At 46.4% G+C, this 20,553-nt stretch overlaps 1 pseudogene; it reads right to left on the minus strand.

Annotated features, from left to right (window-relative positions):
• Positions 1 to 6,449: 6,449 nt before the first annotated feature.
• Positions 6,450 to 19,510, minus strand: LOC140411375 (uncharacterized; annotated as a pseudogene).
• Between the last annotated feature and the right edge of the window lie 1,043 nt (positions 19,511 to 20,553).

A 20,553-nucleotide genomic window follows, 5' to 3' on the forward strand; every position in this document is an offset into this window, starting at 1 on the left:
TGTGCTGCAATGACCGTTGCCAACTTGAAATGATCCATTTATCTCTATCTGCTTCCTGTAGCTAACCCATGCTTTATTTGTTAATATGTTACCCTGTGCACCATGAGCTCTTATTTTTGTGTAATAACCTTTGATGTTGCAACACAGCAGATGCCTTTTGGAAATTCAGGTTCACCACATCTGCAGCTTCCCCTTTATCCATGTTCTTGTTACTTCCTCAAAAAACTCTAATAAATTAGTCAGACATGATTTTCCCTTCACAAATGAATGAATTTGTTTTCAACACACACAACATTGAAACAACCTCTCAACGGTCAGAATTCACTGATCGTGCAATAAATCCATTGGAATTCTATAAAAGCAAGAAGTAGAGAAGAAGGAGTAAGAGCGAGAGAGGAGAAGGATAAATACAAACGCCGGTTCAAAAACTGACAAAGGACCAACCAAAACAGCTGATTGGTGAAAACATCCAGGTGAGATTTTATTCAAATGTTAAAATTTTTTTTTAAAGAAGTATCGATTAGTACCTTACAAGTGTTAAGTAAAAAACAAAGTTCCTAGCCAACATAAATAAGGCCCCTAGCTAATGTACGTTTTCTTTCCAAAGAGTAACTAACTTAAACTAGAAGGACATCATGGCAGGAGACCTCAGACCTGTGAAATGCTCCTTGTGCACAATGTGGGAAATGGGGGACACTTCCAGTATCCCTGGCGACCATGTGTGCAGAAGGTATGCCCCAATACAGCTTGTAGCTAATCGGATTTCGGAGCTGGAGCTGCAGGTGGGCTGACTGTGGAGCTCCCGCACTGCTGAGGAAGTAGTGGATAGCACATTTAGCAACATGGGTCACACTGCAGGTGAGAATTGCACAGGCAGAAAGGGAATGGGTGACCATCAGGAACAGTAAAACACTCATCCCCCTCTCAAACAGGTATACCTGCCTGCTGTGATAGTGGAGTCAGACACTTTAGGGACTTTGAAGTGGTTATTGGATAAGCACATGGAGCACACCAGAATGACAGGGAGTGGGATAGGTTGGGCTTCGTTTCGAACAAAGCTCGGTACAACATCGAGGGCCGAAGGGCCTGTTCTGTGCTGTACTGTTCTATGTTCTATACCGCTTTGGATACTGTAAGTGGGGTGGCCTCTCTGGAAAGCAGCAGCAGCCAAATCCACAGGACCATGGGTGGCTCTGCTGCTCAGATGGGTGGGAGAAAAGCAAGTGTCAGGGCTATAGTGATAGGGTATTGAATAGTTAGGGATACAGGCAGATGCTTCTGGGGCCAAAATCATAAATCCAATATGGTATGTTGCTTCCCTGGTGGCAGGTCTGGGATGACATAGAGCGATTGCAGGGCATTCTTGGGAGGGAAGGTGAACAGCCAGTGGTCATGTTACACATTTGGTACCAACGACATAGGTAAATTAAGAGATGAGGACCTGCAAGCCGAGTATAGGAAGTTAGGAGATAAACTAAAATGCAGGGCCTCAAATGTAGTAATCTCAGGATTACTCTCAGTTCCACACACTCGAGAGAGCAGGAATAGGAGGATAGGAATGTATGGCTGGAGAGATGGTGTAGCCGAGAGGGATTCAGATTCTTGTAGCAGTGGGACCGGTTCTGAGGCAGGTGGGAACTGTACAACCTGGAAAGATTGCACTGAGTAGGAGCTGGGACATATATCCTAGAGGAGGCTTTTACTAGTTCTTTGGAGAGTATTTAAACTAGCGTGGCAGGGGTGTGGGATCCCAGGAGTAGGATCAGATAGGTCAAAATCAGATCAGGAAAATGGAGGTAGAACTTTAGCGAGAATAAGATGTAATGATTAACTTGGAATTACAGGTGAAGCAAAGTTTTAATAGTGTCCAGCAAGGCAAAATGGTGAGGTTAAACTTTCTACTTCAATGCAAGGAGTATTATAAACAAGGTCGACGGGTTAAAGCACAGGTAGGCACATTGCTCCAATGGAAACTTGGCTAAAGGATGGTCAACATTGGCAGCTCAAAATCCCTGGATACAGAGTTTTCAGGTAGGACAGAGGGGGGGGGGGGGGTGGATAAAAAAGGAGAGAGTAGCACTAATGGTTAAGGAATTCATTCCAGTTGTGAGAAGTGATGTTATATTGACCGGGTCAACAAACAAGGCTTTATAAGTTGTACATAGAAATAAAAAAGGGGCAGTCACACTACTGATAGTATATTATACGCCCTGCAAATTAAATTCTGAATGGGAGCTAGAAAATATGTAGACACATTTCTGCCTGTAAGAGCAAGAGGGCAATAATAGGAGGAGATTTTAAGTATTCCAATATCAAACAATATAAGGGGAACTGAGGGAGAAAAATTCATGCAGTATGTCTAGGAATTTATTATCACCCAATTAGTGACACCCACCGAGAGGCGATACTATTCTGGAACTAATCTTGGGGAACAAAAAGGGCAAATGGGTGAATATAACCATGGAAAAGGAAAGAGATAAAGCAGGAGGCAAAATTTTGAACTGGAGGGGTGAAGGCAAATTTTGTGAAAATGAGAAGGGACTTGGCTGAGGTGGGCTGGCCAGCACTGCTAGAGGATAAATCAGTGGAAAACCAGTGGGAAGCATTAAAAGGAGAGATTCTAAATGTACAAAGTAGACATATTCCCTCCCAAAATAAGAGTGGAACTGCCAAAGCTAGACTCTCTCCCACCCCTTCCAGTTGTCTAGAGGAATACAGGGGAAGATCAAACAGAAAAAGAAAGTATGAAAGGCTCAAAAACTAAGCACTGCAGATAACCTAGACGAGGATAGGAAGTGTGGGGACATAGTCAAAAAGGAAATCAAACAGAGGGCATGAAAAAAGATTGGCAAGTAAAGTTAAAGAAAACTCAAAAGATGTTTTACCAATAAATTAATGGTAAAAGGTTAGTTAAGGAAAAAGTGGGGACCTATCATAGATCAAGAGGGGAATTTTTGTGTAGATGCAGAGGCTGTGGGAAGGCTTTAAACAAGTTTTGTCTCCGTGTTTACAAAGGAAATGGGTGATACAGAAATAGTCGTTCAGGAGGAACACTCGTATACTGGATGCAATAATCATAGAGAGGAAGTTCTCGAGGATTGAAATCCTTGAAAGTTGATAAGTTGCTAGGACCAGCTGGATTGATCCGAGGCAACTGAAGGAGGTCAGGGAGGAATTGCTGAGCAATTATAGGCCAGTTAGTCTTATGTCAGTGGTGGGCAAATCAGTAGAATCAATCCTGAGAGATGGGATTAACTGTTACATAGAAAGACTTGGACTGGTCAGGGATAGTCAGCATGGATTTGTTAAAGGAAGGTCTTGTGTCACAAGTTTGATCGAATTCTTTGAGGAACTGACAAGAAGGGTTGATGAAAGTAGTGCAATGGGTGTGGTGTACATGGATTTTAGCAAGGCATTTAGCAAAGTCCCACATGGCAGATTGGTCAAGAAAGTTAAAGTCCATGGGATACCGGGCAATGTGGCAAACTGGATAAAAAGTTGGCTTATTAACAGAAAACAAAGTGTAATGGTCGATGACTGCCCTTGCAATTGGAAAGTTGTTTCAAGTGTCGCTCCACAGGGCTCAGTGTTGGGACCCTTACTGTTTGTGTTATATATTAATTATTGGACTTGAACATGGGGAGCACGATTAGAACATTTGCAGATAACACAAAGATTGGCTTAGTGGTGGACAGTGCAGAGGATAGCTATAATCTCCAGAATGATATAGATGGATTGGTGGAGTGGGAGATAAAGTGGCAGATGGAATTTAACATTGAGAAGTGCGAGGTCATGCATTTGGGGAGGTCAAACAGTTGTAGCGAGTATACAATAAATAGGAATATACTGAAGAGTGGTAGATTAAGTGAGACATCTTGCCGTACAGATACGAAGGTCCCAAAAAACAGCAGTTGAAGTAGACAGTTCTGGTCGCCACATTGCAGGAAGGATGTTATTGCTCTGGAGGGAGTGCAGAGGTGGTTTACAAGAATGTTGCCAGGGTACGAGGAGAGATTGGACAGGTTGGGGTTATTTTCGCTGGAACAAAGAAGGCTAAGGGGTGACTTGATTGAGGTGCACAAAATTCTGAGGGAAAGAGATAGCATGGACAGGATGAAATAGTTTTCCTTGGTGGAGAATTCTAGAACCAGGGGACATAGATTCAAGATAAGTGGCACAAGGTGCAGAGAGTGGACATGAGGAAAACATTTGTTACACAGAGGGTAGTTGGTGTCTGGAATTCACTGCCCGAGTTGGTGGTGGAGGCAGAAGCCCTAAACTCTTTTAAAAGGTATCTGAATCTGCACCTTAAGTGCTCTAAGCTACAAGGCCATGGACCGGGTGCAGGAAGGTGGGATTAAAAAGGGCACCTGGGTGTCCTCGGGGAGGCATGGACAAGTTGGGCCGAATGGCCTGCTTCTTTGCTCCGACTTTTATATGAGGATATAGGTGACAGAAATAGTTTTAGGGTAAGGACGGCATTGTGGCACATTGGTTAGCACTGCTGACTCACAGCAGCAGGGTCCCGGTTTCAATTCCGACCTTGGGTGACTGTGTGGACTTGGTAAGTACACCCTGTGTCTTACATGGGTTTCCTGCAGATGCTCTGGTTTCCTCCCACGGTCTAAAGATGTGCATGTTTGCTGGATTGGCCATCCTAAGTTACCACTTAGTGGCAGGGATGCACAGGTTAGGTTCCGGGGATAGGGTGGGAGAATGGATCTGGGTAGGGTACTCTTTCAGAGGATCAGTGCAGACCTGATGGGTCAAATGGCCTCATTCTGCACTGTAGTAATTCTATGATTCTATTCCATGGTTCTAGGAAACTGATGCAGACCCAGAGAAAATGTACAAACACCTCACAGTCACCAAGGTTCGAATTGAACACTGGTCCCTGGAGGCATAATTAAATGTTGTGTTCTGTTGTTTAACTGAGATGTTTGTAGAAGCTTATAAAGTTTAATGCAAAACATTTATTAACAAAAATAATTATATAAATACAAAACTCTGAAACTAGTTAACATTTAACTTTTATCAGTTGATCAATGACAAACTATCTGACCTTTTACATATTTCTTGCAATAAAATACATATTCTCACTCGGACACAACAATTCCGTCCATTAGGGGAAGGGGGAGGCGGGGGGGAGGGGGAGGTGAGGATTTTGACATATCAATTGTTAATTGACAAGCTCAACATCCGAAAGCAGCAGCTGCTGAAGCACATCATTTTTTGACATTACACTCTTAGGGGTGGGTGATTGATTTGCTGAGAGTTCACATTAGCTTACAGAAGGCTTGCATATGTAAAATAAGGCATTAAACTTTGTTAAAGCGTTTGAAATAATCACTAAGGCTTGCAAGGATGAACATTACATCAGGAAGACTTATAATCAACTTAGCTTAAAATACATTGCAAAATACAAATGTACTTTAGCTCTGAATCAGCTGGGAGGTCAGGCGTGCTACCATCAATGTCCTTGAAGGAGTGAATAGCACCAGTAATGGGGCCATGATCTTCTAAAACCAACTCCTCTGGGCCACCCATCTGTGTAGCATGTCGGGGTCCCAACTTCCAAAGCAAATCCTCTTCACCCAGCTCAAAGAAGGACCCTGAACAAGAGGAAGCTTTTCAAAGACACTTTGTATGCTTGCCTCAAAAAATGGAACATAGACATCAATGCCTGGGAAACCTTTGTGCAGAAGAGAGCAACTTGGAGGAACCTCCTGATTGAACGGTCACATTTCTTCGCGAACACCCAACAGCAAGAGGAGGCTGGAAAAGGAGCCTGAGAAAGGAATACCCCTGACTAGCGTCCAAGGACCAATCCCACCTTTGATAACTCCTGACAAGTGAGTGATTGAAGTTGCAACTCTAGGATCGGGCTTAACAACCAGACAAGTACCTACAAAATACGTAATCAGTAACACTTGAAAACTTGGGTGGACAATCACACCGTAAGCAAGTGATCAATGCATTCAATCACACTAAGCGAGTGACCAATGCATTCTATCCAATATAGGTCCTTTAATGGAATTAACAGCCTCATGACAAACCAAAGTTTTAAATATATAATGTGTGTGTATGTATCTTCCTTTCATTTTATTTGCATTTTAAACATATTTATAAATGCTAAACACAAATAATATAAACCAACCAAAAGAATATCTTCCGATGTCTCCTGCCTCTACTAGACTGAAACATTTCCGTGACAAGAGTTAAAAACTCAACATAAATCCGGGAAAGAGGCCCAAACTGGATTTCTCATTCTGCTGTTCCAGGACAGCTGTCAGAAAAAAAAAGTCGGGACTTTAAACGCTACGTGCTTCAAGTGCGCATGCTTGAACACCCACAATTCGGGGTCATCATGTCGCACATGTGCAATGGACCAGCAACTTAAGTCGTGAATCATGCAGGATATTACAGGGCATTGAATATAGTATTTTATTTTAAATTTTAAAATTCAACTCCTGCAGTCGCTTGTGAACACGCTGGTGGGTCAGCAAGTGAGATGATTGTGAAAATGTCTTCCCACACACAGAACAGTTGTGAACGTGTTGGTGTGTCAGCAGATTTGATGACTGAGAAAACTCTTTCCCACGCACAGAATAAGTGAATATATTCTCCCCTGTGTGAACCCTTTGGTGCGTCACCTGGTTGGATGATGAAATGAATCCCTTTCCCACACACACTGAGCAGGTGTACGGCCTCTCCCCAATGTGAACTCACTGGTGTTGAATGAGGTGAGATGACTGTCTGAATCTCTTTTCGCATTGAGAACAAGCGAATGGTTTCTCACCAGTGTCAATGAGCTGGTGTTTAATTTGGGCTGGTGAGATTTTAAAGCATTTCCCACAGTCGGAACATCTCGTCAGTGTGAACTTGCTGATGTCACGCAATTCTAGATTTGGTGATGTGTAATGAGGCAGACTTGATTAGGGAACTTAGGGGGAAGGACCGCTGAGGGGGCAGTCATCACAATAAGATAGAATTCAACCTGCAGTTTGAGAGGGACAAGCTAGAATCAGATGTAACGGTTCTACTATTGAGTAAATGGTAACTACAAAGACACGAGAGAGGAGATGACCAGAGTTGGTTGGAAAGGAAACCTAGCAGGCAAGACGGTGGAAGCACTGGCAGGGATTTTTGAGGGGTTATTAGGGAGGCATAACAGAAATTCATCCCAAGGAGGAAACATGCTAAGGGGAGGATGAGGCAACCAGTGCTGACAAGGTAAGTCAGGGACAGCATAAAAGCAAAAGGAAAGGCAGTGAGGATTAGTGGGAAGCCAAAGGATTGGGAAGCCTTTAAAAGCAAGCAGAGGAGAACTAAAAAAGTAATAAGGGGTGGGGGGGAAAAGATCAAATATGAGTGTAAGCTCACGGAGACAAAGCCAGCCACTTGCTGGCACACCAGCTGAGAAAGCAGGCAGCCACCAGAGAAATTGCGCAAATCAGGGATACTAGAGGCGCATTACAAACAGAGCCAGAAAACATCAACAAGGCATTCAGGGCCTTTTACCAAGGGCTGTACACCTCAGAGCCTGCAACAGGGGAGGCCGGGATGAAACGGTTCCTTGATGGACTGGACATACCAGTCGTGAGGGAGGGCAGAAAACGGGGCCTGGAATCACCACTTGCACTGGGAGAGGTCATGGACAGCATAAGCTCCATGCAGGTGGGGAAGGCACCGGGACTGGATGGATTCCCGATGGACTTCTACAAAATACTTGCGACAGCACTGGCCCCGCACCTGCGGGAGATGTTCATAGACTTGCTGGCCAAGGGCACACTGCCACCCACGCTAGCACAGGCCTCAACCTCGCTGATTCCCAAGAAAGATAAAGACCCAATGGAATGTGGGTCAAACAGACTCATTTCCATGCTGAACGCAGATGCCAAATTACTGGCCACGATTCTTGCCAAAAGGCTAGAAGACTGCATGCCAGAGATGGTCGCAGAAGACCAGACGGGCTTTGTCAAAGGTAGACAGCTTACCTCCAAAATCAGGCGCCTGCTGAACGTGATAATGACCCCCTCCGGGGAGAGAACACCAGAGGTGATTGTCTCCCTAGACGCAGAGAAGGCCTTTGATAGAGTCGAATAGAAATACCTCATAGATGTACTGGAGCGGTTCGGGTTTGGAACAGGATTAACCTCCTGGGTAAAACATATATACAGCGCTCCCATGGCGAGCGTACGGACAAACAACACCAACTCCCGATACTTGGAGCTGCACAGGGGCACCAGACAAGGATGCCCACTGTCCCTGCTGCTGTTCGCCCTAGCGATCGAGTCACTAGCAATTGCGCTCAGAGTGGCAAAATGCTGGAGGGGATCCGAAGGGGCGGCAGCGAGCACAGAGTCTCACTCTATGCAGATGACCTGCTCCTCTACATCTCGGACCCACAAAGGAGCATGGATGGAATCATCGCGCTCCTGAAAGTGTTTGGAGCCTTCTTGGGCTACAAACTCAACATGAGCAAAAGCGGGTTCTCTCTGGTACACCCACAAGTAGGTGGAGCAGCACTAATGGGACTGCCGTTTAAACAAGCCCGACTCAAATTCTGCTACCTGGGGATCCAAATAGCCCACGACTGGAAAGGGATCCACAAATGGAACATCACCAGTCTGACAGAGGAAGTAAAAAAGGACCTTCAAAGATGGAACACACTCCCACTCTCCCTTGCGGGGAGAGTACAGACGATCAAAATGAACGTGCTGCCCGGGTACCTCTTCCTATTCAGAGCCATCCCAATCTACATCCCCAAGTTCTTTTTCCAAGCAGTAGACAAACTAATCATGGCGTTCGTATGGGTTGGGAGGGGGGTGGGGGGGAAGAATGCTAGGATCACAAAGAAGGTCTTCCAAAAAACAAAATCAAGGGGAGGGCTAGCCCTCCCAAATCTATAATTCTACCACTGGGCGGCGACGGCCGAGCGAGTCAGGGGATGGATCAAGGATCCAGAAGTTGAGTGTGTGCACGCGGAGGAGGCCTCCTGTAAAGGGACCTCCCTCCGGGCCCTCGTCATGGCGGCACTCCCATCCCCACTCAAAAAACACTCCAGCAGCCCGGTGGTGATAGCCACCCTCCAGTCCTGGAACCAGCTACGGCAGCAATTTGGCCTGACGAAAATGTCAGACAAAGCTCCCATCTGTAACAACCATAGGTTCACACCAGCACTGACTGACGCCACCTTCAAAAGGTGGAGACAGGACGAGGGGACAGTGACAGTCAAGGACCTATACACCGACGGCAGGGTTGCGACATTGGACGAACTGACGGAGAAATTCCAGCTGACCGGGGGAACGAGCTAAGGTACCTGCAGCTCAGAAACTTCCTACAAAAGGAGACAAGGACTTACCCACAACCGCCACGACAGACATTACTGGAAGAGTTACTGGGCACAAGCATATTAGAGAGAGGAAATTGTAGCGACATGTATGACCGACTGATAGAAGGGGCAGACACCGTACTGGACGCAACAAGAAGGAAATGTGAGGAGGACATGGGGATCGAGATAGTGTGGGGACTCTGGAGCGAGGCACTGCATAGGGTCAACTCCACCTCCACCTGCGCAAGGCTCAGCCTGACGCAACTAAAAGTGGTACATAGAGCCCACTTAACAAGGACCCGTATGAGTAGGTTCTTCCCGGAGGTGGAGGACAGATGTGAACGGTGCCAAGGAGGCCCGGCCAACCACACCCACATGTTCTGGTCCTGCCCCAGACCTGTGGAGTTCTGGACTGGCTTCTTTGAGGCACTGTTCCAATGTGGTGGGGGTGAGGGGGGAGCCATGCCCGAAAGTGGCGGTCTTCGGGGTTTCAGACTAGCCAGATCTATTTCTGGGGAGGAGGGCAGATGCCCTTGCCTTTGCCTCCCTGATCGCCTGACGTAGTATCCTGTTTGGCTGGCGATCAGCAGCACCACCCAAAGCTGCAGACTGGCTGTCCGACCTCTCGGAATCCCTCCAAATGGAAAAAATTAAATTCGCCATCCGAGGATCAGACGACAGCTTCCACGGAACGTGGGAGCCATTCACCCGATTGTTCCGGGACTTGTTTGTGGCCAACAAACAAGGAGAAGAATAGCCAGGTAGCCAAGAAACAGGGGAAAGCAGCCAAAGCATGGGAGGGGGAGATTGAACGGGAGAGGAGAGGGGGACAACTCATTCTAAGAGGAAGGAAAGGTGAACCACGGCGGGGAGGGGGGGGGGGGGTGAAGAGGAAAGGAAAGGCGAACTGCAGGGGAGGAGGGGTGGATGGAAGAAACAGGGAACGACAGAGGAGAGCCAGGGAGGTAGAGAGGGGGGGGGGCAGGGAAACGTTAACCAACCTGACAGCCACAGGAACAGAGAAAAAGGAGAACACAGGCAGAGGATGGGAGGGCCGGATGAAGCGGGAACGTGCACGAGAAGACAACGGCGGCAAAATCCGACCGGGAGAAGCAAGGGGCAACACCGGCACCAGACCCATGCGAGGATTGCCCTCCTGAAGGGCCTCACAGCACGAACAGATGCCTACTTACATATATATAGATGTATCATACCCTGTGGACATAACGGCAAAATATACTCTGTTCAAAAATCCAATAAAAAACATTTTAAAAAGAAATATGAGTGTAAGCTCACTAGTAATACAAAAGAAGATAGGAAGAGTTTTTTTCAATTTATAAAAGGTAAGAGAGAGGCAAGAAGGGACATTGAACCACTGGGAAAATAACGGCTGGAGAAATAGTAATGGGGGACAAAGAACTGGGAGATACACTGAATTGATACTTTGCATCAGTCTTCATCTGGAAGTCACCAGTGGCATAACAGAACTTCAAGAGAGTCAGGAAGCAGAGATGAGTGCAATGACCATCATCAAGAAGGTGCTGGGGAAGCTAAAATGTCTGAAGGTGGACGAAATGGACCACACCCAAGGAGATAGCTGAGAAGATTGTGGAGGCATTGGTGGTGATCTTTCAGTCATCACTGGAGTCAGGGAGGTCCCAGAGGACTGGAAAATGGATATTGTAACACTCCTGCTCAAGAAATGAGGGAGACAGAAGACTGGAAATTATAGTCCGGTTAGCCTGACTTCAGATTTTAGAGTCTTTATTAAGGATGAGATCATGGAGTACTTGGAAGTGTATGGTAAAATAGGGCTGAGTCAGCATGGCTTCGTCAAGGGCGGTCATTCCTGACAAATCTGTTAGAATTCTTTGTGGAGGTAACAAGGTAATAAGACAAAGGAGAGTTAGTGGATGTGATCTAATTGGATTTCCAGAAGGCCATTGACAAGGTACCATACAGGAGGCTGCAAAATAAGATGAGGACCCATAGTGTAAGGTGCAATGTGCTGGCATGGATAGAGGATTGGCTGACTGGCACAAGGCAGAGCGTGGTGACAAAGGGATCTTTTTGAGGATGGCAGCCAGTGATGAGTGGTGTTTTGCAAGAGTCAGTGTAGGGACCACAGCTATTCATGATGTACATTAATAATCTGGAAGAAGGAACTGAGAGCATTGTTTCTAGGTTTGCAAATGATACAAAGGTATGCAGAGGGACAGGTAGTGTTGAGAAAATGGGGAGGCTGCAGAAGGACTTGGAGAGGCTAGAAGAATGGGTGAAGAAGTGGCAGATGGAATACAATGCACTTTGGTGCACAGACTATTTTCTAAATGAGAAAGGCTTGGGGACTTAGGAGTCCCTCTTAATGGTTCTCTTAAAGTTAACATGCTGGTTCAGTTGGCAGTTCGGAAGGCAAATGCTATGTTAGCATTCATTTCAAGAGGGCTAGAATACAAGAGTGGGGATGTAATGCTGAGGCTGTATAAGGCTCTGGTCAGACCACATTTGGGAAAGTGTGAGCAGTTTTGGGCCCCATACCTAAGGAAATGCTTGCTTTGGAGGGGGCCCTGAGCAGGTTCAGAAGAATGATCTGAGAATGAAGGGATTGTCATATGACGAGTGGTTGAGGACTCTGGGTCTGTACTCAGTGGAATTTAGAAGGATGAGGCGGGATCTCATTGTAAGTTACCAAATACTACGAGGCGTAGAGAAGATGTTTCCATGTGTAGGCGAGACTAGAACCAGAGAAGACAGCCTCAGACTGAAAGGATGATCCTTTAAAACATAAGAACATAAGAACTAGGAGCAGGAGTAGGCCATCTGGCCCCTCGAGCCTGCTCCGCCATTCAATGAGATCATGGCTGATCTTTTGTGGACTCAGCTCCACTTTCCGGCCCGAACACCATAACCCTTAATCCCTTTATTCTTCAAAAAACTATCTATCTTTATCTTAAAAACATTTAATGAAGGAGCTCCTAGTTCTTATGTTCTTATGTTTTAAAGGATCATCCTTTCAGTCTGAGGCTGTCTTCTCTGGTTCTAGTCTCGCCTACACATGGAAACATCTTCTCTACGCCTCGTAGTATTTGGTAACTTACAATGAGATCCCGCCTCATCCTTCTAAATTCCACTGAGTACAGACCCAGAGTCCTCAACCACTCGTCATATGACAATCCTTCACTGGGCAAGGAAACAGATGAGGAGGATTTTTCTCAGCCAGACTGTCGTGAATCTGTGCAACTCATTATCACAGAAGGCTGTGGGGGCAAAGTCCCTGAGTGCTTTTGCAGCAGAGACAGACAAGTTTTTGATAAGGAGATCAGGGGTTGCGGGGAAGGCAGGAGAATGGGTATGAGAAACATATTAGCCATGATCGAATGGCAGAGCAGACTCAATGGGTTGAATAGCACAATTCTGCACTTGTTCCCCACTGTGAATGGTGTGATGTTTTTTCAGGCTGTGTAACTGGTTAAAACACTTACCACAGTCATTCATTGGAACACTCTCACTCGGATGTGCGTATCAGGGATTTTCCAATTGCAATAATGCTTAAAAATCTTTCTCACAGACAAACATTTCTCCTTTCACTTTAAAGTCCGATGATATTCAGGTCCTGATGAATCGAATGACTCTGTCAGATCTTGATGTGATGGTTCATTTGAGATTCCCACCTGCAAACCTCTCTCATATTCTGCAAACAGAGTTTACAAACATCGTCATTGTAAGTCCAGGGTAGAAATTCAGAATGGACAATTCTAGTTTCTCTGGAAAATTCTATCCTCCCTTATTCTCACAAACATGTTGTCCAATCAAACTGAAAGAGACCAAAATCAGCAACCATGTCTCAACATGTCTTAATTGGGCAGCACGGTAGCACAGTGGTTAGCAGTATTGCTTCACAGCTCCCAGGTCCCAGGTTCGAATCCCGGTTGTTGACCGTTTCTGTGGAGTCTCCACGTTCTCCCTGTGTCTGCAAGGGCTTCCTCCGTGTGCTCCAGTTTCCTCCCACAAATCCCAAAATACGTGCTGTTAGAATCATAGAATTTACAGTGCAGGAGGCCATTCGGCCCATCGAGTCTGCACCTGCTCTTGGAAAGAGCCTACCCAAATCCACATCTCCACCCTAACCCAGTAACCCCACCCAACACAAAAGGCAATTTTGGACACTACGGGCAATTTAGCATGGCCAATCCAACTAACCTGCACATCTTTGGACTGTGGGAGGAAACCGGAGCACCCGGAGGAAACCCATGCACACACGGGGAGAATGTGCAGACTCCACACAGACAGTGACCCAAGCCGGGAATCGAACCTGGGACCCTGGAGCTGTGAAGCAATTCTGCTAACCACTATGCCTCCGTGCTGCCCACGGTTAGGTAATTTGGACATTCTGAATTCTCCCTTTGTGCACCCGAATAGGCGCCAGCATATGGCGACTAGGGGCTTTTCACAGGAACTTCATGCAGTGTTAATGTAAGCCCACTTGTGACAATAAAGATTATTATTTTCAAAAGAGAACCTTCCTAACTAGACCAGAATAGTTTTACCAGGGTCTATGAGACACTCTGAACCCTGAGGTACAGACTGGTGATGGAAGCTATTAACCATACCAGTGTACACTACAGGTGCCCTCTCCAAAGCCACCAGGCACAGATAACACCATGGAAGGGAGGCCAGCAGCCTCTTTTGGGTTACGAAAAATGCTGGAACAAGTCAGGAGGTCTGGTAGCATCTACGGAGAGAGAAAGTATTAATGTTTCCAGTTCAATATGACTCTTCTTGGGGCCAGCAAAAGTGCCTCTGTTTGATGAGTGCCAACATACTTGTAAGCTTTGTTAAGACACAATGAAGAACCCAGCTGATGTTAAATGCTAGGGTATTCCAAATCCCCGAACTGTAGTTTTCACAATTTGGTATAGTGTGAGGAAAGATGTAAAGAACAGGGAAGAGCGTTCCAGTCTTTAATAAACATTTATTTTGTTTAATTATTACAATTGTAAAACACACAATAAGAAAGGCAACTAAAACATACATTTAACTCCATTAATGGCTGTACAAAATACATTGAAATTGATCCAGTTACAAATTCCTCTACTTTCTGAACATCAGACCTAAACTTCCTCAAACACCATTCCATAGGTTTCAAGCATAAGCAAAATGAAGCAATAATCAACACTCTTGCCAGGTATGTCTAATGAGGGGTTGCTTATGGTTTAGATTAGAGAAAATTGGCTATTCAAACACAATTTCTCCAGGCACTTGCTGGTTTCGGAGTGAACACAGTTTCCTGCTATGTGTGGCTAAGACCATGGACTTTGTATAGGACGAACTCTGCCACTGACGTACTGCTTCTGTTTTGATATTTTCTTATCTGAACTATCTATATCAGACTCCCTTAATGACATTTCTTACATGTGCTCACCCTTTAAGTGTGAAATTCACCCTCATCTTCTCTTTTGAATTTTTACCACCTTTGTTTCCATCTTGAAATCGTATGCCTTATTTTTGTCCACTTCCCTTAGGTAAATATCTGTTTACGATGTTGGTAGGCTAATTCGCAGATCAAAAACTTCAGTTCCTTCACCTGAGCCAATCTGTCTTCTTAACCAATTTTCATTTAAAACGTTTACCCTCATTTAATCCTACACCCACCGAATGCGTTTCAATTATTAGATTCCTTTATTTTCATTTTGTCACTGTCTTAAAAACAGCCTGTCCCAAAATATGATTTGGCAGGTTATCGTTGAGAGTGAATGAGGCTGGGGAGCTTTGTTGGACAGAGCATTGTGGCATCTCCTCTGTCACCTTTGTATTTGTATATTGCGTCAATTCTCCTGTCACCCTTGATCTTTGGAACAGATCCTACCTTCTAGTAGAGTTCTTGAATTAAGGGGAAAGATCTCAAAGTGTGTTTAAAAAAAGACAATGCAGCCCCGAAAATCAGTGACATCTCCAGAAACGACAGTCAGTTACAGAGTTATTAGCATCAGCAGAAACAAACCAAATATTGTCAGACGAACAATCCTGGAATGGAGCAACAACAGCTGAATTCAACCTCTGCAGTCACTTATGAACTCGTTCATGTTTCACGCAGTTGAAGGGCCGAGTGAATCTCTTCCCACACACAGAGCAGCTGAATGGTCTCTCTCCAGTGTGAACACGTTGGTGTGCCAGGAGAGCAGATGAACACCTGAAACTCTTTCCACAGTCAGTGCAGCTGAATGGTTTCTCCTCGGTGTGAATTTGCTGGTGTGACTTGAGGGCAAATGACATACTGAATCCCTTCCCACACATGGAACAGGTGAATGGGCTCTCCCCAGTGTGAAATCGCTGGTGTGCAATGAGGGTGGATGACTGCCTGAAACTCTTTCCACAGGAATTACAGCTGAATGGCTTCTCCCCAGTGTGAATCCGCTAATGTCTCATCAGACTGGCTGAGTGAGTAAATACCTGCCCACACACAGAGCAGGTGAATGACTTCTCCCCAGTGTGGACTCGCTGGTGTTCAACCAGGGCGGATGAATGCCGGAACCTAGTCCCACAGGAAGTGCAGCTGAATGCCTTCGCTTCAGAGTGAGTTCATTGGTGTGACCTAAGGCTGGATGAATGAGTGAATCCCTTCCCACAGAGAGAACAAGTGAATGGTTTCTCCCCAGTGTGAAGTCGCTGGTGTACATTGAGGTCGGATGAAGATTTGAATCTCTTCCCACAGTGAACGCAGCTGAATGGCCTCTCCTTAGTGTGACTTCGCTGGTGTAATATGAGGCAGGATGTCTGAATAAATCTCTTCCCACATACAGGGCAGATGAATGGCCTCTCCTCAGTGTGGATTCGCTGATGTGACATGAGTTTTGTTGACTGAGTAAATCCCTTCCCACACACGGAGCAGGTGAATGGTTTCTCCCCCGTGTGAATGCGTCGATGGATATCCAGCAGCGATGGATACCTGAATCCTTTACCACAGTCCTCACATTTCCATGGTTTCCCATGGTGTTTGTGTCCTCGTGTCTCACCAGGATGGTGAGTTAAAGCCTTGTCCACCCACAAAGAAATTTGAGTTTTGTGGCTGTGAATATTCCCCTACTAATATCCTGCAAAAGGAGTTTACAAAATTCTTAGCTGTAAGCACAGAATACAAATTCAGAACAATTACAGCTCCTACAGAATATTTTTTCCTCTTTTGTTCCCCTAAAGCTCTAAATCCCTGTCTCACACACTCTCCCTGAATTGATGTGCAAACCCATCTCACCATCCTTTTCCTCCACCCCAATTTTCTCCCTCCTTCCCGCTCCTCTGCCTGGGTTTAGTTCTCCAGCTCCTGTCTGTAGACTAACAATAAAATCAACGGGTCTTATTGGGGATTTGGGGCCTCCAGCGGGTGTTTCTGCATCCTCCCTGCCCACCTCCCAGAGTTTCCTTCATGCCCAGAGATCTGGGACGGCATTCTCTGAGCCGGGATGCATTTCTCCGCGGACTGGAGAATCACCGCCAGCCGTGCGTGTGATTGAGCGCCAGTCGGGGGCCGTTGAAAGAGGCTCCGCGGCGATTCTCCGCGAGTTACCGGCCGAGTTCCGCCGCCGTGGTTCCAACCTGGTTCCACTTGGCGTGAGCTCGGACTCGCGACCGTGCTGGCCGTCCTGGTGGGGATCAGTTTCCGGGGGGGCCTCCATGACGGACAGGCCCGCGATTGGGGGCTACTGATCTGGCGGGCGCACGTGATCCAGGGGGGAGGGGGGGGGGGGGGCTATCTTCTTCTGCGCTGACCCGCTGTGTGGCACCGCGGGGGCTGGTGCGAAAACGACCGGCGCACATATGAGTGGACCTGCGGCTGCAAGTGCAGGCCCCCATATCAGCAGCAGGAGCTGCGGGGCGCACGCCAGGGCCCTGCTATCTCTCTTAAAACCGGAGAATCACTCGACTTTTTTCCAGCGGGCGTGGGGACATAGCCCCATTTTCGGAGAATCCCGGCCTAGAGTCCTCATTGATTTGAGGCCAAAGTGTAACCTCTGATTTATTGTCGTCGTCCCCCCCCCCATCCTCTGATGTGAATCATCCTCCACTCGCTGAACCAGGATTGTGGCCGTTAACCTGGGCCAGTTCCCGGGAAGGCAGCTGCAAACCAGGCAGCTGACAATAATTGTGAAGGGTTTCCGGATCGACAAAGTGTTTCCAAATCCTCCCACCCACCGCCTGACGGCGCCTCCGCTTCTCCGGGACTAATGCGCTTCTGTCTCCAGAACCATGAAAAACACTGCGCATGCGCCAAACTCCGACACTGCGTCAGCGTCCAACTCCAAAAGCCACACTGCGCATGTTCCCGGCCACAATTCCCGCAGTGATTGACGGATGCCAACAGGAAGAGGGGGCGGGGTTGGAGGACTGACCGGAAGCGGTAGGTCCTCCAGCCAATCGGAACGAATAAGGGGCGGGGCTGAATCCAGATCTCCCTCATTGGTTTACTTGAAAGCCTAATACACTCAAACGGCAGGAGAAGATTGGACCTTTCTGTTTGTGGCTTCAAACAGATAAAACTCTGGCTGTGGAACTGCCTCGATGGGAAGGTCTCCATCTGAAACGATGTGGGACCAGTGTCCTAACAGAAAGCACAAATAGGATGGTCATCAGGACTTTAAGGTAGTAAATGGGGAGGAGGCCTCAGGGGAAGTCAATACAGCTCCATAAATAAGCAGGGGAGAGTAAAGAAATAATCAGGAACTAGGGCAACACGGCGGCGCAGTGGTTAGCACTGCTGCCTCACAGCGCCGAGGACCCGGGTTCAGTCCTGGCTCGGGGTCGGCCGTGTGGAGTTTGCACATTCTCCCCGTGTCTGCGTGAGTCACACACCCACAACCCAAAAGGGTAGATAGATTGGCCACGCTAAATTGCCCTCTAATTGGAAAAAAAAAAGAAACAATCAGGAACACAACTTCAGGAACTGCAGTTATTGCCCAAACTGCAAAATGTAAACTAGAAGAGAGAAATAATAAACACCCGAATAAAGCAGCAGCGCTGCGGGACAGGTTAGGGGGTTTAGCCCTATTAAGAGCTCTTTATACTAATGCATGGAGTGTAAGAAATAAACTAAACTAGATGAGCTGGAGGTGCAAATTCAAATGACGTAGTAGCCATTACAGAAACATGACTGCAGGATGGCCGGGACTGAGGACTAAATATACCTGGTTCTAAAGCCCATTCTGAGCTCCAGCCAGGTGACGTTGAACACTAAGGTGAGAAAGACAGAAATCCACAAAAATGTGTTTAATAAAAAGCTTCACATGTTATTTGACATTTATCCAGACTATTAAACAGCAGCCATTTACATAATCATAAAATCATAGAATTTACAATGCAGAAGGAGGCCATTCGACCCATCGGGTCTGTATCAGCCCTTGGAAAGAGCACCCTACCAAAGCCCACACCTCAACCCTATCCCATAATACCACCCAACATTTTTTTGGACACTAAGGGCAATTTAGCATGGCCAATCCACCTAACCTGCACATATAGTTTATTAACATCAGCAGGAATAAACTCCAACTGTCAGAATGAAAAAAATCAAACCTGAATACGATTAGCTGCAACAGTGACCCCAAAATCTATCCTCTTTTATCATTTGTGCACTCACTCTTGTGTCAGCCAGGAACACGACTGAGTGATTCTCTCCCCTCACATAAAGGAAGTGAATGAGCTCTCCCCAGTGTAAACTCGCTTGTGTGTCAGTAAATCCTTTTTACTTTTAAAGGTCTTCTCACAGTCAGAGCATTTATAAAGTCTCTGATCAGTGTGAAGAAGCTGATGTGGCTGAAGGTGGGATGACCGAGTAAATCCCTTTCCACAAACAGAGTCGGTGAAAGGCCTCTCTCCAGTGTGAACTCACTCATGAGTCAGCAGGTCGGATGAATTAGTAAATCCTTTCCCACACATGGAGCAGATGAATGGCCTCTCCCCAGTATGAACGCGCTCGTGTGTCAGTAGTTTAGATGGCCGATTAAATCCCTTGCCACAGATAAAGCAGGTGTATGGACTCTCGCCAGTGTGAAGGCGCTGATGTTTCAGGAACCTGGGTAATCGATTAAATCCCTCCCCACACACGGACCAGATGAACAAACTCTCCCGAGTGTGAATGCGCTGGTGCGTTAGTAGGTAGGATGACTGAGTGAATCCTTTCCCACACATGAGCAGGTGAACGGCCTCGCTCCACTGTGAGTTTGTTGATGTCTCAGAAAGCTCGATAATGAACGGGCGGCACGGTAGCACAGTGGTTAGCACAGTTGCGTCACAGCTCCCAGGGTCCCAGGTTCGATTCCCAGCTTGGGTCACTGTCTGTGCGGAGTCTGCACATTCTCCCTATGTCTGCGTGGGTTTCCTCCAGGTGCTCCGGTTCGTCCCACAATCCAAAAACGTGCAGGTTAGGTGGATTGGCCACGCTAAATTGTCCTTAGTGCCCCAAAAAATTAGGTGGGGTTACTGGGTTACGGGAATGGGATTGGGCTTAAGTGGGGTGCTCTTTCCAAGGACCGGTGCAGACTCGATGGGCCAAATGGCCTCTTCCTGCACTGTAAATTCTATAACAGATTGCCTTCCCACACACAGAGCAGATGACTGAACTTTGCTCAGTGTGAATGTCCTGGTGCCAATTAGTGAATCCTTCCCACACATGGTGCCGGTGAACAGCCTCTCCCAGTGTGACTGTGTCGATGAATTTCCAGCTTTGATGGAGAACCAAATCCCTTTTCCACAATTTTTGCCTGCGGCTAATGTCCTTGTGTCTCTCTGGCTTGTTGATGTGCAACGTGTTAAAACATTTCTCCTATATTAGAGCTTCAGTGCTATCCAGCTCCTGATACACGGAGTGAATCTGTCAGATTTTGGTGATGTTTGGTTTGAGTTTCCTGACTGAAAATTCAAGGATTCAAAAATCTTATCAAACGAGTTCACAAAAGCCAGTACAAGTTAGAAATTCGGAGCATACAATTCCAGTTTCTAATCTATTTTTGTAATTTGTTTATTGGATATGGGTCTCATTGCCAAGGCCCAATATTTTTTGCCTATCGACAATTGTTCTGCAGAAGGTGTGATGAGTCACTTTCTTAAACCGGTGCAAAAGTCATAGTGTAGGAGCCATTAGGAAGGGATTTCCAGGATTTTGTCCTAGTGACACTGAAGGAACGCAATATATTTCCAACTCTGATGATGGGAGAAAGGCTTTTGCTTGGGTC

The sequence above is a fragment of the Scyliorhinus torazame genome, chromosome 4 (assembly GCF_047496885.1).
Source record: "Scyliorhinus torazame isolate Kashiwa2021f chromosome 4, sScyTor2.1, whole genome shotgun sequence".
Classification (NCBI taxonomy): Eukaryota; Metazoa; Chordata; class Chondrichthyes; order Carcharhiniformes; family Scyliorhinidae; genus Scyliorhinus; species Scyliorhinus torazame.